Raw genomic sequence first — 13,116 nt, 5'->3', positions numbered from 1 at the left:
AATACTAAATCTGAAGCTCCGGGTCGTCGGCGTCGAGTTGTAGCTTTGTCGGACTGTCTCGTTAGCAGCTGGATGCAGAAAGATTGCTTGGAAGAAGATGTCCTTACTTTTGCCTTGAGACCTCCTTTTATTGGACATTGAAGGCGCCTCCATTAAGCTCCAAGGCGCCTCCAACTTAAAATTTGATCTCGATTCAGCCGTTGTCGATAAGGCATGCTCGCTGCTCGTTATCCACCTGAACACGCCTTCAACGCCACTCCAAGGTGCCTTCAAGCAGCAGTCCAAGGCGCCTTCAGTCTCCATGAAGGCGCCTCCAGCTCCTTCCCGTAGGCAGCTTCCACCTTGTACCTGAGGCGCCTCCAAGCTCCATGGAGGCGCCTCGCGTACTGTTCATCCGAGGTGTACCTTGCTCCTTTGTTCCTGCAAAATGTGTTAGTCCCAAATACATACCCTGCAAAACAAAGTTAGCACATAATAGTCATAGTAAATTAAATATTGACAGTCTCCGGATTGTTCGGGTCTGACTTCGGATTTCCAATCGGAAACTCTAGGTTGACCCGACGCCTACTGTTCCCTCTACGGGGAATGCGTCCTCACCTACTCCTCTCAGGAGAGTTTACCTTTGCCAGTTCGATCCTCCAGACCGACTGGACTTTTGCTCAGCGTCCGATGCTTCCGGTCTTCATGCTGGACGTCCGGTTCATGACCCGTTCAGACTTCTACCCAGTTTGTGACACTAGGATTTCAACCTAGGATTATCTCCCCCTAGGATTTTTGCCCGAAGCTTCGACCCGCCAAGACTTTCCGCATAGGGTTACCACCCCCTAGGGTTTTACCTTTGCTTAATCGCAGCTAGGACTTTTCTTCACCTAGGGTTACCACCCCCTAGGGGTTTTCACCTGCCAACTGCAGTTAGCACTTTCCTGAAAAGCTCATTCAAGTATGTTAGATAACAAACAATCTTAACTTTGAATCCCTTGACATAATCAAAACATAGGTTCGATCGTCGATGCTTCCTGCACCAACAGATGAATGGTGTTCCATCTGAAGTCGTTAGATTATTATTGTTTGGGTTTTTTTAAGAGATAGAGCCAAGCAATGGCTAAATTCACTACCAGCAATAGCATTACCACTTGGGAACAATGTGAGCAACAATTCCGTGATAAATTCTATCCTCCAAGGAAGATAGCTCATATAAGAAATTAAATTGCAAGCTTCAGACAATCAGACTCAGAATCTTTATTTGAAGCATGAGATAGATACAATAACATGCTCAGACAATGCCTACACCATGGATTGGAAAGATGGTTAGTGTTGCACACATTTTATAACGACATCAATTATCACACAAAGGTGTCCCTAGATTCAACCGCTAGAGGGGCACTTATGAATAAAAGTTTAGAAGAGGCCGAAGATATTATTGACAGTGTAGCACAGCATCATCATCAATGGGCTACAGAAAAAAGTGGAGGTTATTGTTGTTCAAACCTAACAAAGGCATCAGGGAAGTTTGATGTGGATGCAGTTTACCTTGATGGCTACAAAATTGGATGCTTTAACCAAAAAGATAGAAAGTATGGGAACAAATCCTAGCACGATCAATGCTATAGTATACTGTTGTGAAACTTGTGGAAGTTCTGATCATGCTCAAGACTCATGTCCTTTGGGAGCTATTTCTGCACAAATTAATCAATTGGAACAATGTGATGCTATCATGAGTTATAATCAAAGACTGAACAATCCATTTTCAAACACATACAACCCTGGGTGGAAGAATCATCCCAACTTTTCTTATCGTAATAATCAAGAGCAAGGACCATCCACAGGGACTAGACCAAATTTTCAGTCCAGGCAACAAAACTTTCAACAACAATAGTCTTCTCAGAATTATCAACTTTCTAAATTGGAGAAAATGCTTGAGGAAGTTATTTCTAATCAAAATGAAATGAAGCAGAAAATTAAGTTGCTGATGATGGTTGCTACACGTGGATTCCGTTCTGTTTCCCCTGTACAAAAATTTATACAAGCACAGAACATAACCTAACTACCCATGTTGGATCGAGACGCGCTAGAGGGGGGGGGGGTGAATAGAGCTCGCGGCTAATTCGTTTGATTCGTAAAACACTCGAGTAATTAAAACGCAGCGGAAAATAAGAAAGCAAGCACACAGAGACAGGAGGATTTACTTCGTTCGGAGTCTTGATCGACTCCTACTCGAAGGCCCGCGATACTTGATCGCTTTCCGTGGGCAACAACTATAAGCTCGTAAAAACTATTACAAACTAATTACAATTCAAAGCAGTAAAAAGATTATACCGACAACAAAGGACTAAATCTGAAGCTCCGGGTTGTCGGGGTGTCGTTGCAGCACTTCGGGATCGTCTCGTAGGCAGCTCTTCACAGAAGAAAGCTTAGAATTTGTTGTTGTCAAGCTGCTCCCTCGACCCTCTTTTTATATGACATTCCGGGCGCTTGGATCCCTTCCGGGCACTTGGAGTGTGACATGGCCAACCAACCAGGATGCTCCATGTGGCGAAGTCGCGGCAGGGATAAAACTTGGTCCCGGGCACCCGGACCTGTTCCGGGTGCCTGGACCGAGGGGCGCCCGGATCCATCTCGGGCGCCCGGACCACCTTTTTCCAGCAGGTTCCTCTCCTGCAAAACAAGGTTAGTCCGAGCAAATACCCTGCAAGACAGTGTTAGAATTTGATAAATCATAGTAAAGAAGAACTGACAGTCTTCGGACTGCCCGAGTCTGACTTCGGATTTCCAACCGGAAACCCTAGGTCGACTCGACGCCTACTGTTCCCTCTACGGGGAACGCGTCCTCACCTACTCCACTCAGGAGATTTACCTGTTGTCAGTCGATCCTCCAGATCGACTGGACTTTTTCTCAGCACTCGACGCTTCCGGACTTTCTGCTGGACATCCGCTTCCCGGCCAGTCCAGTCTTTCACCTGGTTCGCGACACCAGGACTTTCCACCTAGGGTTACCACCCCCTAGGACTTTTGCCTGAAGTCATCGACCTGCCAAGACTTTCCGCATAGGGTTACCACCCCCTATGACCTAGGATTACCACCCCCTAGGGTTTTTTCCCTTTGCCTAACCGCAGCTAGGACTTTTCTCCACCTAGGGTTACCACCCCCTAGGACCTAGGGTTACCACCCCCTAGGATTTTCACTTGCCTAACCGCAGTTAGGACTTTCCTGAAACACTCATTCAACATGTTAGATAACAACAACCCTTAACTTTGAATCCTTTGCCATTATCAAAACTCAGGTTCGATCGTCGGATGCTTCCCGCACCAACACCCATGTGCTCTACTGAAGTTAAACTTGGATTGCAAATGATGCTTAACATTATTAATCCAAGTTGCTCTTCAGAAGTTAAACTTGGATTGGAAACGATACTTAACATTTTTACTCCAAGTTTAACCGATGTGATCTTCCTAAGTTAAACCATATTACAGAAGTTGATTAAATATCTATTTCAAAGATCGACTTCCAGGTTAAACATGGAGAGGCACTAGGCCTTCTTGGGTATGAGATCATCCACCACTTCCTAGACAAAGTCTTTCAAAGAAAACGGATATTTAACTTCTTACAGTAAACTAGGTTTAACTACAGAGACCTCAATAGAAGCACAATATCAAAACACAAAATCGATAACAAAAATGATAGCATAAAATCGATAGCCTCTTGTGTTTGATTTTTCAAGATCTATATAAAGAACATGAACTAGTTATGATGCGGAAACAAATAACTAGTTATACTTTTCTTTGTAGCTTATAGACCTCTTGATTTGCTGTTGTATTCCTCTCCTTCTCTTGGACGTCATGTGAGCGATGATCTACCAAGATGAAACCCACTCAAGCTTTCTTCTCCTCCAAGACTTTCGAGCCACCAAGGGATGCCAAAATATGAAACTTCCTTTCTCTTCTTCTTCTCTTCCAAGTAGCCGACCACCAAGGAAAAGGAACTTCTTGATATGCTGCCAACCTTGAGAGAAAGAAAACAAAGAGCTAGGGAAGAAGCTAGGGCCGACCACACAAGGATCAACAGAGGAGACTAAGGTTATCCCTTTTTGAAGGCTCCCTCCCCCTCTCTTTTATAATCCTTGCTCAAGGCAAAAAAGGAAAGTTTTAAAACAAAATTAAAATTTCCTTTTAATCCTTGCTAATGACTAAAAAGGAAAGTTTTAAAACAAAAAATTAAAACTTCCTCTTAAACATTACAAGGTCGGCCACACAAAAGCAAAAAAAGGAAAGATTTAAAACAATTAAAATCTCTCTCTTTTTAAATTTCCTATTGTATATGGCAATAAATGAAAGTTTTAAAATTAATCTCTCTCTTTTAAAACATGTAGACATCTACAAAAAAGGAAAGATTAAAATTAAAGTTTATCTTTTAAATCATGGTTACAAAAAAGGAAAGTTTTATCAAAATTAAAATCTCTCTTTTAAACATTATAAACAACTACAAATAAGAAAAGATTTTAACAAAATTAAAATATCTCTTTAATCCTTTGTAGAAAGCTATAAAAGGAAAGATTTTAAAAATTTAAAACTCACTTTTAAAACCATGTGGATGTCTATAAAAGGAAATTTTAAAAATAAAATTTCTCTTTTAAATCCCTTCAATAATGGCTATAAAAGGAAAGATTTTATCTTTAATAAAATCTCCTTTTCTCTTCTTATCATGGCCAACCCCATGCTTGGTCATCAAGCATGGTTTGGCCGGTCCTAGTCTTGGGCTCCAAGCTTGGCTTGGCCGACCACTAAGCTTGGACTTCATGCTTGGCTTGGCCGGCCCCTAAGCTTGTGTAAGAGGCTGGGCTTTGGGTGGATAAAAAGATTTATAAATAAGAGGCTACAACAGGGACCGAGAGGAGTAATTGATTTTGGTCTCCCGATGAGCTTGAGCTTCCTGTGTTCGCCCCGAACACCCAACTCAAGTTCATCAATAATAACTCATACCACTAAAGAGTTATTATTGCACTACCGCACCAATCCCATATTACAATATGGGCTCCTTCTTATCATAAGTGCACTAATCTCCCTGTGTTTAAGATATCGAATGTCCATTAATTAAATGAGTTACTGACAACTCACTTAATTAATATCTAGCTCCAAGAGTAGTACCACTCAATTTCATTGTCATGTCGGACAAAGTCCACCTGCAGGGTTTACATGACAATCCTTATGAGTTCCTCTTGAGGACATCATCAATCTAGATCACAAGGACACAATTTCCTTTTATAATTAACAACTCATCATATAAATAATATCATTTCCCAACTTATCGGGCCTAATGATTTAACTGAATGAATCTCACCCTTTGATAAATTAAAGAAATAAATACTAAATATGAGTGCTTGTTATTATATCGGGATTTAAGAGTACGCACATCCATAATAACAGAGGTTTTGTTCTTTTATGCAGTCTATATAAAAAGAAACAACCTCAAATGGTTCTACTCAATACACACATAGTATACTACTATAATTTTTAGTCATACACACATCCTAACAATCTCTCACTTATACTAAAAGACTATGTTGCCATAAATGCTGCCATACATCTGATTCCCATCCCTTCAACATGTCGATCAAAAGCTCTCGCTGGAAAGGCCTTAGTGAAAGGATCTGCTAGGTTATCTTTTGATACAATCTTGGCGACAACAACTTCTCCTCATTTCACAATGTCTCGTATAAGGTGGTACTTGCGCTCTATGTGTTTACTTGCCTTATGGGCTCATGGTTCCTTCGATTTTGCTACTGCACCACTATTATCACAATAAACTGTGATAATTTTGGACAAACCAGGAATCACATCCAAGTCCATCAAGAAGTTTCTCTGCCATACTACTTCTTTGACTACCTCAGAAGCTACCACATACTCAGCTTCCATGGTGGAGTCTGAAACACATTTCTTCTTAACACTCCTCCATGTTGTGGCTCCACCTCCCAAAGTAAACATATACCTTGAGGTCGACTTACTATTGTCCCTATCTGATTGGAAATCCGAATCCATGTAACCCACAGGGAGCAAATCATCTGCTTGGTAAACCAGCATATAATCTCTAGTCTATCTCAGGTATTTTAATATATGCTTTACGACAGTCCAATGTCCCTGTCCTGGGTTACTTTGATATCTGCTAATCATGCCCACGGTAAAATAGATATCCGGTCTCATACATAGCATCACATACATTAGGCTTCCTACAGCCAAAGCATAAGGAGCTTCCTTCATGTCCTCTATCTCCTTTGATGTCTTAGGACACATCTCTTTAGATAAAGGTACTCCATGCCGAAAAGGTAAGAAACCTTTCTTGGAGTTCTGCATGCTAATACGAGCAAGGATAGTATTGATATATGAAGCTTGGGATAAGCACAACATCTTTTTCTTGCGATCTCCTATTACCTTGATCCCAAGAATATGTCCACATTCTCCCAAGTCCTTCATATCACATTGCTTAGACAACCATACCCTTATGTCTGACAACACTTTGACATTGTTGCCAATGAGCAAAATGTCATCTACGTATAGTACAAGAAATACCACCATGTTTCCGTCTCTTTTCTTGTATACACAAAACTCATCCAGACACTGAATAAATCCATAAGACTGGATTACTTCATTAAACCAGATGTTTCAAGATCTTGAACCTTGCTTTAGTCCATAGATAGACCGTTTGAGCTTACATACAAGATGCTCTTTGCCCTTCACAATGAATCCCTCTGGTTGCTTCATATGGATGTTTTCTTCAAGACTTCCATTGAGGAAAGCTGTCTTGACATCCATTTGTCAAATCTCATAATCCATATGAACAGCAATAGATAAAAGAATTCGGATAGACTTAAGCATGACTACCGGTGAAAAGGTTTTCTCATAATCGATCCCCTCTTTCTGAGTATACCCTTTTGCAACAAGCCTCGCTTTGAAGGTTTCCACCTTCCCATCTATCCCTCTTTTTCTTTTATAGACCTATTTACATCCAATGGCTTTTACACCATTTGGTGGTTTTATAAGCTCGCTGACCTGATTAGAATACATAGATTATATTTCAGAGTTCATTGCACTTTGCCAAGATGCTGCATCTTTATCTTGGAGTGCTTCATCATATGTCTGGGGATCAAGTTCATGTTCACCAGGGATCAAGTCTGAAGACTCTCCCAAAAACATAAATCTATCAGGTTGCCTAACAACCCTCCCACTACGATGAGGCACTTCTTGTAATCGTGCATCATTTGTGACACGTGTTGCAGTTTCTTGTGGTATCTCATCTTGTATAGTTGGTACTAATTAGACATGTCTTCTCTAATTTCCTTAAGAACAATTTTACTCATGGTATTGTGGTTCATTACATAGTCTTCTTCTAAAAATCAAGCATTGGTGCTAACAATGACTTTCTGATCTTTAGGACTATAAAACAAACCACCTTTCGTTCCTCTAGAATATCCCACGAACAAGTGAACTTCTGTACACGATTCCAACTTATCAGCGTCTCCCTTCAGCACTTGTGCTGGACTACCCCAAATCCGAATGTGTTTCAAACTAGGCTTACGCCCATTACATAATTTTGTGGCAGTAGAGGGTACTGACTTAGAAGGTACCAAGTTCAGAATGTACGCCGTTGTTTCCATAGCATATCCACAAATCAAATTTGGTAATTCTGAATAACTCATCATTGATCTAACCATTTCCATAAGAGTCCTATTCCTTCGTTCCGCCACACCATTCTGTTGGGGTGTACCAGGTGCAGACAGTTGAGATTGAATCCCGATCTCTGATAAGTAACTCCTAAACTCTCTTAAGAGGTACTCGCCACCACGATCAGACCGTAGTGTCTTGATACTTTTACCATGACGTTTTTCCACATCAGCCTTGTACTCTTTGAACTTATCAAAGCACTCAGACTTGCGGCACATCAAGTAAATGTACCCATATCTCAAATAGTCATCTATAAAAGAGATGAAATATTCGAAACCACCTCTTGCCTGGATAGTCATAGGTCCACATAAATTAGAATGAACCAATTCCAACACATCTTTGGCTGTATACCCCTTAGCCTTAAAAGGCCTCTTGGTCATTTTTCCTTCCAAGCAAGACTCGCAAGTTGGAAAGTTTTCCACCACCAATGAACCCAGAAGTCCATCGGCTATTAACCTTTGAATCCTACTTAAGTTAATAAGACCTAGCCTTAGATGCCAAAGATATGTTTGTTTCATTTCCAAAGGCTGCTTTCTCTTATTTGAATTAGAAGATGTGTTATTAATTTCTATTTGTTATATCGTGGGAGTTATTGGATTTAGAGTATACAAATTTTCAACTAATGTATCAGAACAGATAACCACTCTATTTTTCTTGACAATCACTTTGCCATCAAAAGAAACAGAATATCCTCCTAAAATAGTTTAGAAACTGAAATCAAATTCTTTCTAAAACTTGGTACATAAAGGTAATTTCTCAAAATTAATATTTTATTCCTATCAAAGGATAAATAAACATCTCCCACTATAACAGCCGCCACTTTCGTAGCATTGCCCATGTAAACGGTGATTTCTCCTTCATGTAGTCGTTAGGTTTCTTGGAACCCCTGTAATGAATTATAGACATGATCAGTGGCTCCCATATCTACACACTAGGTACTGGTAGATAACACCACTAAACATGTTTCAACAACTAATGAATAAGATACACCTTTATTGTTCTCATTTCTTAGAGGACAGTCCATCATAGTGTCCAAGTTTTGTTTCCAATCATTATAATTGGGACTAGTAAGTCTATTCTCTTTTAATATATCAGCAAGGGGATTGAAGGTCATCCTAAGAATTATAAAACATTTGGTCAAGACTTTAGAATTTAAAATAATATTGATTCCTTAAACAATATCATTTAAATTCACCAACGCCTCAAACACCATGAATTTTGTATGCCAGGTTAGTGTGGACGTATACAAAATCAAACATTTGTAAGAGGAGAGTTTTACCCATTAATTATCTTGTCAACCTAACTTTATGACAAATAAAATTACCCAAACACCGTGAATTTTGTATGTCACGTTAGTGTGGACGTATACAAATTCAAACATTTGTTAGAGGGAGTTTTACCCATTAATTTATTTTGTCAACCTAACTTTATGACAAATAAAATTATCTCAAACACCATGAATTTTGCATGCCATGTTTGTGTGGACGTATACAAAATCAGACATTTGCTAGAGGGGGTTTTACCCATTAATTTTATTATCTTGTCAACCTAACTTTATGACAAATTAATAGTTGGTTTTTCTTCAGTCACACAAATAATAACAGTGACTCCGATGGAGAAGATACTATTAAATGTGTCTAAGTATATACCATTACTTGATACTTAGTCCATTAAATAGGATTGTGCCCCTTCAGTTAGAGAAGATCACACGCTCCTAAATAATTTCCTATAATCATCTAGTAAGGAAGTTTGATCTAGTGATCTACAAACAAACTCATCTTTTATGGAGGAAGGCACTCAGAGCCGACGCGCAAGTTTGAATGCATTACTTACAAACCAGTAATGGAGACCATGGAATTTAAATAATTCCTCTCCCACTTAGTTATATAGAAACAAGGAATTTTAACATGCACACAAGCACTCAAACATAGCACACACATCACAACATAAAAGGTAATAAATATTGATCCTGTCCGAGAGTCGAGTCGACGGACGCTGGGGACGTGGCGCTCTCTGTTGCCTTCGGATGACCTCCAAGATGACGTGGGCCTTCAGCTAACCTGCAACAAAGATGAGCCGAGAAGGGGTTCCTGACGACGACCCTCCGACGCTCAAGTCAAGCAACGGTGAGATGAAGTAGAAGCAGAGTAACGAGACTGTAGCTACAGTGAAGAATATTGCATACCTCCGTCGAAGTCTAGGGGTCCTTATATAGGATCCCGGGGAGGCACGTGCATGCTTCCCAAAGTATACCTCAGAATGGACATGTCAAAAAAGTGTGTCTGACGCTATACCACAACCGTTTGAGCATATCTCTGACATGACAGTGGAAACTTCCACCGTACGATCTTCTGTCTGGTCCGGCCACCAACCATGCTGTCCGTCGACGGCGCATGTCTCGAGAAGGATATCGCCAGCTGTCCATTTTTTCTTCTTTTGTGTTTCTTGTTTGTTACTAGGCCGAGCGGGGGGGGGGGGTCGCTCGACCTCCTTGGCATTCGGGAGTGAAAAACGTACGGGGCCGAGCGAGAAAGCCACTCGATCATATACTCGAACGGGCATGCTGTCGTGGTTGTTCGTAACTCAGCCAAGTGGACAAAGCGGTTCGGCGTATCAGCTCTTTTATACGAGAACCCTTGAGCATCAGAAACCCGACCTGCGGTCGAGATGTATTCGCGCCGGCCCGGGTGTTATCCAAACCGATCGGCTAGGTGACCCCTCCGATTGGCAAGACCTTGGGTTAACCATCTTGACTTTGACTTCCACATGTCGTTGACCACTGTATGACCGGGCCTCCTCCTTCACCACTGGATCACGTGCCTTCCCCTCAAGTCCAGTCGAAGGCAGGACTATTAGCTTGGTGGCGTAACGACTGCTCGGCCATTGATGTGAGTGCCTCTCCGCCCGGGCAATGTGAAGGTGCCCCGAAGCCGCTCGGCGTCCCATCTACTGGGACTTGAAAAGTTTTGCTTGTTGGTGATTGCCTTGCCGACCCGAGGGCGGTTAAAGCTGATGTCTTTAGGATCTCCTTGAAATTCGTGCAAATCCTTGCCATTAAGGTCGAGCACGCGACCACGCCTATGCAATGGAGTTCATTAAATGCTCCCTATGAGTTGCTGCCATGTGGCCATGCAGCCGTCACCGCCTGCTCGAGTGGTTAGGGTTGATGCGACCCTTGGCCCTTTGAATTCGACGATCAGATTCACTCCTTGGATCCCGTGACCTAGATCGGACGGCTCCAGTCGATCGAGCCCAACCCTTATAAGGTCGTTTCTTCTTCCTCCGCCACTTCGCATCATCGTGCTCGCGTTCAACTTCTTTGCCTGCACTCAGTGCTCCGGTGACCCAACTTTTCGACCTTCCGGTGATCCTCCGTTCTTTCTTCGCCCATCCTCTTGTTTAGTAAGCTCCTTTGCTCTCCTTTTTACTTTTTCGTATCTCGCTTCTCCTTCAATCAGTGTCTTTTCCACGTCCACTGGTGTTCTCCGATTACCTTTTCCATTGCAATCTGTTTTCTCGTTCATTGTACTGTTCCGGCGATGGCCAGTACCTCTCAGCCCTCTAAACTTGCTCTTGGCCCATGGTATACGACCATGGAGTCACGGTTCGACGCGAGTGACGCGGAGAACCTGATTAATTCCTTTGACCTTCCTTCTGATTTTGAACTCATTCTGGCTTCGCCTTTTGACCGGCCACACATGTCGTCGAGCGGCATGATATGTTTCTTCCGAGATCAGTTTGTGGTCAGGCTGCGGTTTCCCATCCACCCTTTCATTATTGAAATCTGTAACTTCTTTTGCATTCCGCTCACCCAGCTCATCCCTAATTCCTTTCGCCTTTGTGTGGGGTTGTCGTGTTATTCAAAATCCACAACATACCTCTCTGCCCGGAGGTTTTTACTACTTTTATTATCCCAAGCAATCCAAGCTGGGCACTTATCTGTTCCAGTCTCGGATCGACTTAGTCTTTTTTGATAAGATGTCCTCCTCTAATAAACACTGGAAGGATTACTTCTTCTTCCTGCTATTCCCCGAGCTACCTCCTTTCCGAACAAAGTGGCAGGTCGGATTTCCTACTCCTCCCGCATTGAAGAGATATAAGACCCAGTCGGACTATCTCCAAGTTGCAAATATGCTAGCCAACCTAAAGCTCGATATCCATAAGCTCCTACCAGAGGGGGTGATGTACATGTTTAGCCTGAGTCCGAGCCGGACGAATCTCCCGAGCAGCCTTGGAAAGGAGTTTACTTGTGTCTTTACTTTGAGTCTAACTGATTTTCTTCCTTTGCTTTTGCAGCGAACATCGTGATGGAGTCCGTGCTATTTGGCATCCAGAAAAAGAAAGTTGACGCGATCGAGGTGGTAGCAGCCAAGGAAATGGAGCGACTTGACATCGCTCCGGTCGACTCTCATGATGGTGATAGCGAAACAGCCGTGGGGGAGCCCGCCGCTCGGATCTCTCCCGTTGAGACGAGCGCAACTTCTAGCAAATAGCCTACCACTTGGGGCGACGAATCTGAGTCGGGAGACGATCTTCCCCTTATCGGACGGAAACGACGCAGATCGGGGACGCCTCTGCGATCGACCGCCTCGGCAATCCAATCATCCGAACAGACGGGCCCGGTCTCCCCCAAAGGTAATCCTCCCTCTGTTGAGGCCCTCTCCTCTGATCGGACCCCTTCCCAGCTAGATCTACCAACGGACCCCATCACGGCGCAGCCGGTCAGCTCCTTGCCTCCAGTGCGTTGGAGGCTCCGTCGCTCGGGTATACTCTCTGCACCCGTCGATCAGCTATTCGGTCCCTCAGCGTCCGCTCACACAACGTCGGGTGGGCGCTGAACAATAAAGGTCATTCTGCACCTTTCGACGGAGGCATACATGGCAGAATCTGATCGGCCTACGACCCCTGAACACGTTATCACCATCCAAGGACCACTCGCCAAAGTATAGGAGGACGCCCATGCTCGTGTCGCTGCCATGCCTCCCGGTGTGCTGGCCAATAGCTACCTGCAGCACGCCACCGATGTAAGTTCTCTGTCAAGAACTCTTTCGCGTGATCTTTCTGAGCTGTATTCAACGGCTCCTTATTTGACAGAACTGGGTAGAAAGCTTGGTCGTTGCCAATCGTATGGCGATGCTAGAGGATGAGCTGAAGAAGATCAGAATCTCCTGCGAAGCATCTTCCTCTCGGGGATCGTCCTACGCCGAGCTGTAGGCAGAGCTGACCAAGACGAAGGGACTGTTGGAGGCTTAGCGGAAGAAATCGGTTGATCAGGCGAACCTGCTAAGCCAGTTCGAGAAGCAGGTCAAAGCCTTCGACCACAAGATAGAGCTAGCGACTACTCAGAAGAATAGTGCCATTGTCGATCTGGACGCGAAGAATGTAGAAGCTCGAGCCTTGGAGC

The 13,116-nt window shown here is 43.1% G+C and overlaps 1 non-coding gene across 1 annotated transcript; it reads right to left on the bottom strand.

Moving 5' to 3' along the window:
- Positions 1 to 1,191: 1,191 nt before the first annotated feature.
- Positions 1,192 to 1,298, bottom strand: LOC122003233. The gene has a single exon (XR_006117885.1). It is a non-coding gene; the product is annotated as a small nucleolar RNA R71 (small nucleolar RNA).
- Between the last annotated feature and the right edge of the window lie 11,818 nt (positions 1,299 to 13,116).

Source organism: Zingiber officinale, chromosome 7A (assembly GCF_018446385.1).
Source record: "Zingiber officinale cultivar Zhangliang chromosome 7A, Zo_v1.1, whole genome shotgun sequence".
Classification (NCBI taxonomy): domain Eukaryota; kingdom Viridiplantae; phylum Streptophyta; class Magnoliopsida; order Zingiberales; family Zingiberaceae; genus Zingiber; species Zingiber officinale.
The sequence above is the reverse complement of the archived record's forward strand: the minus strand, read 5'-3'. Positions and strand labels throughout refer to the sequence as shown.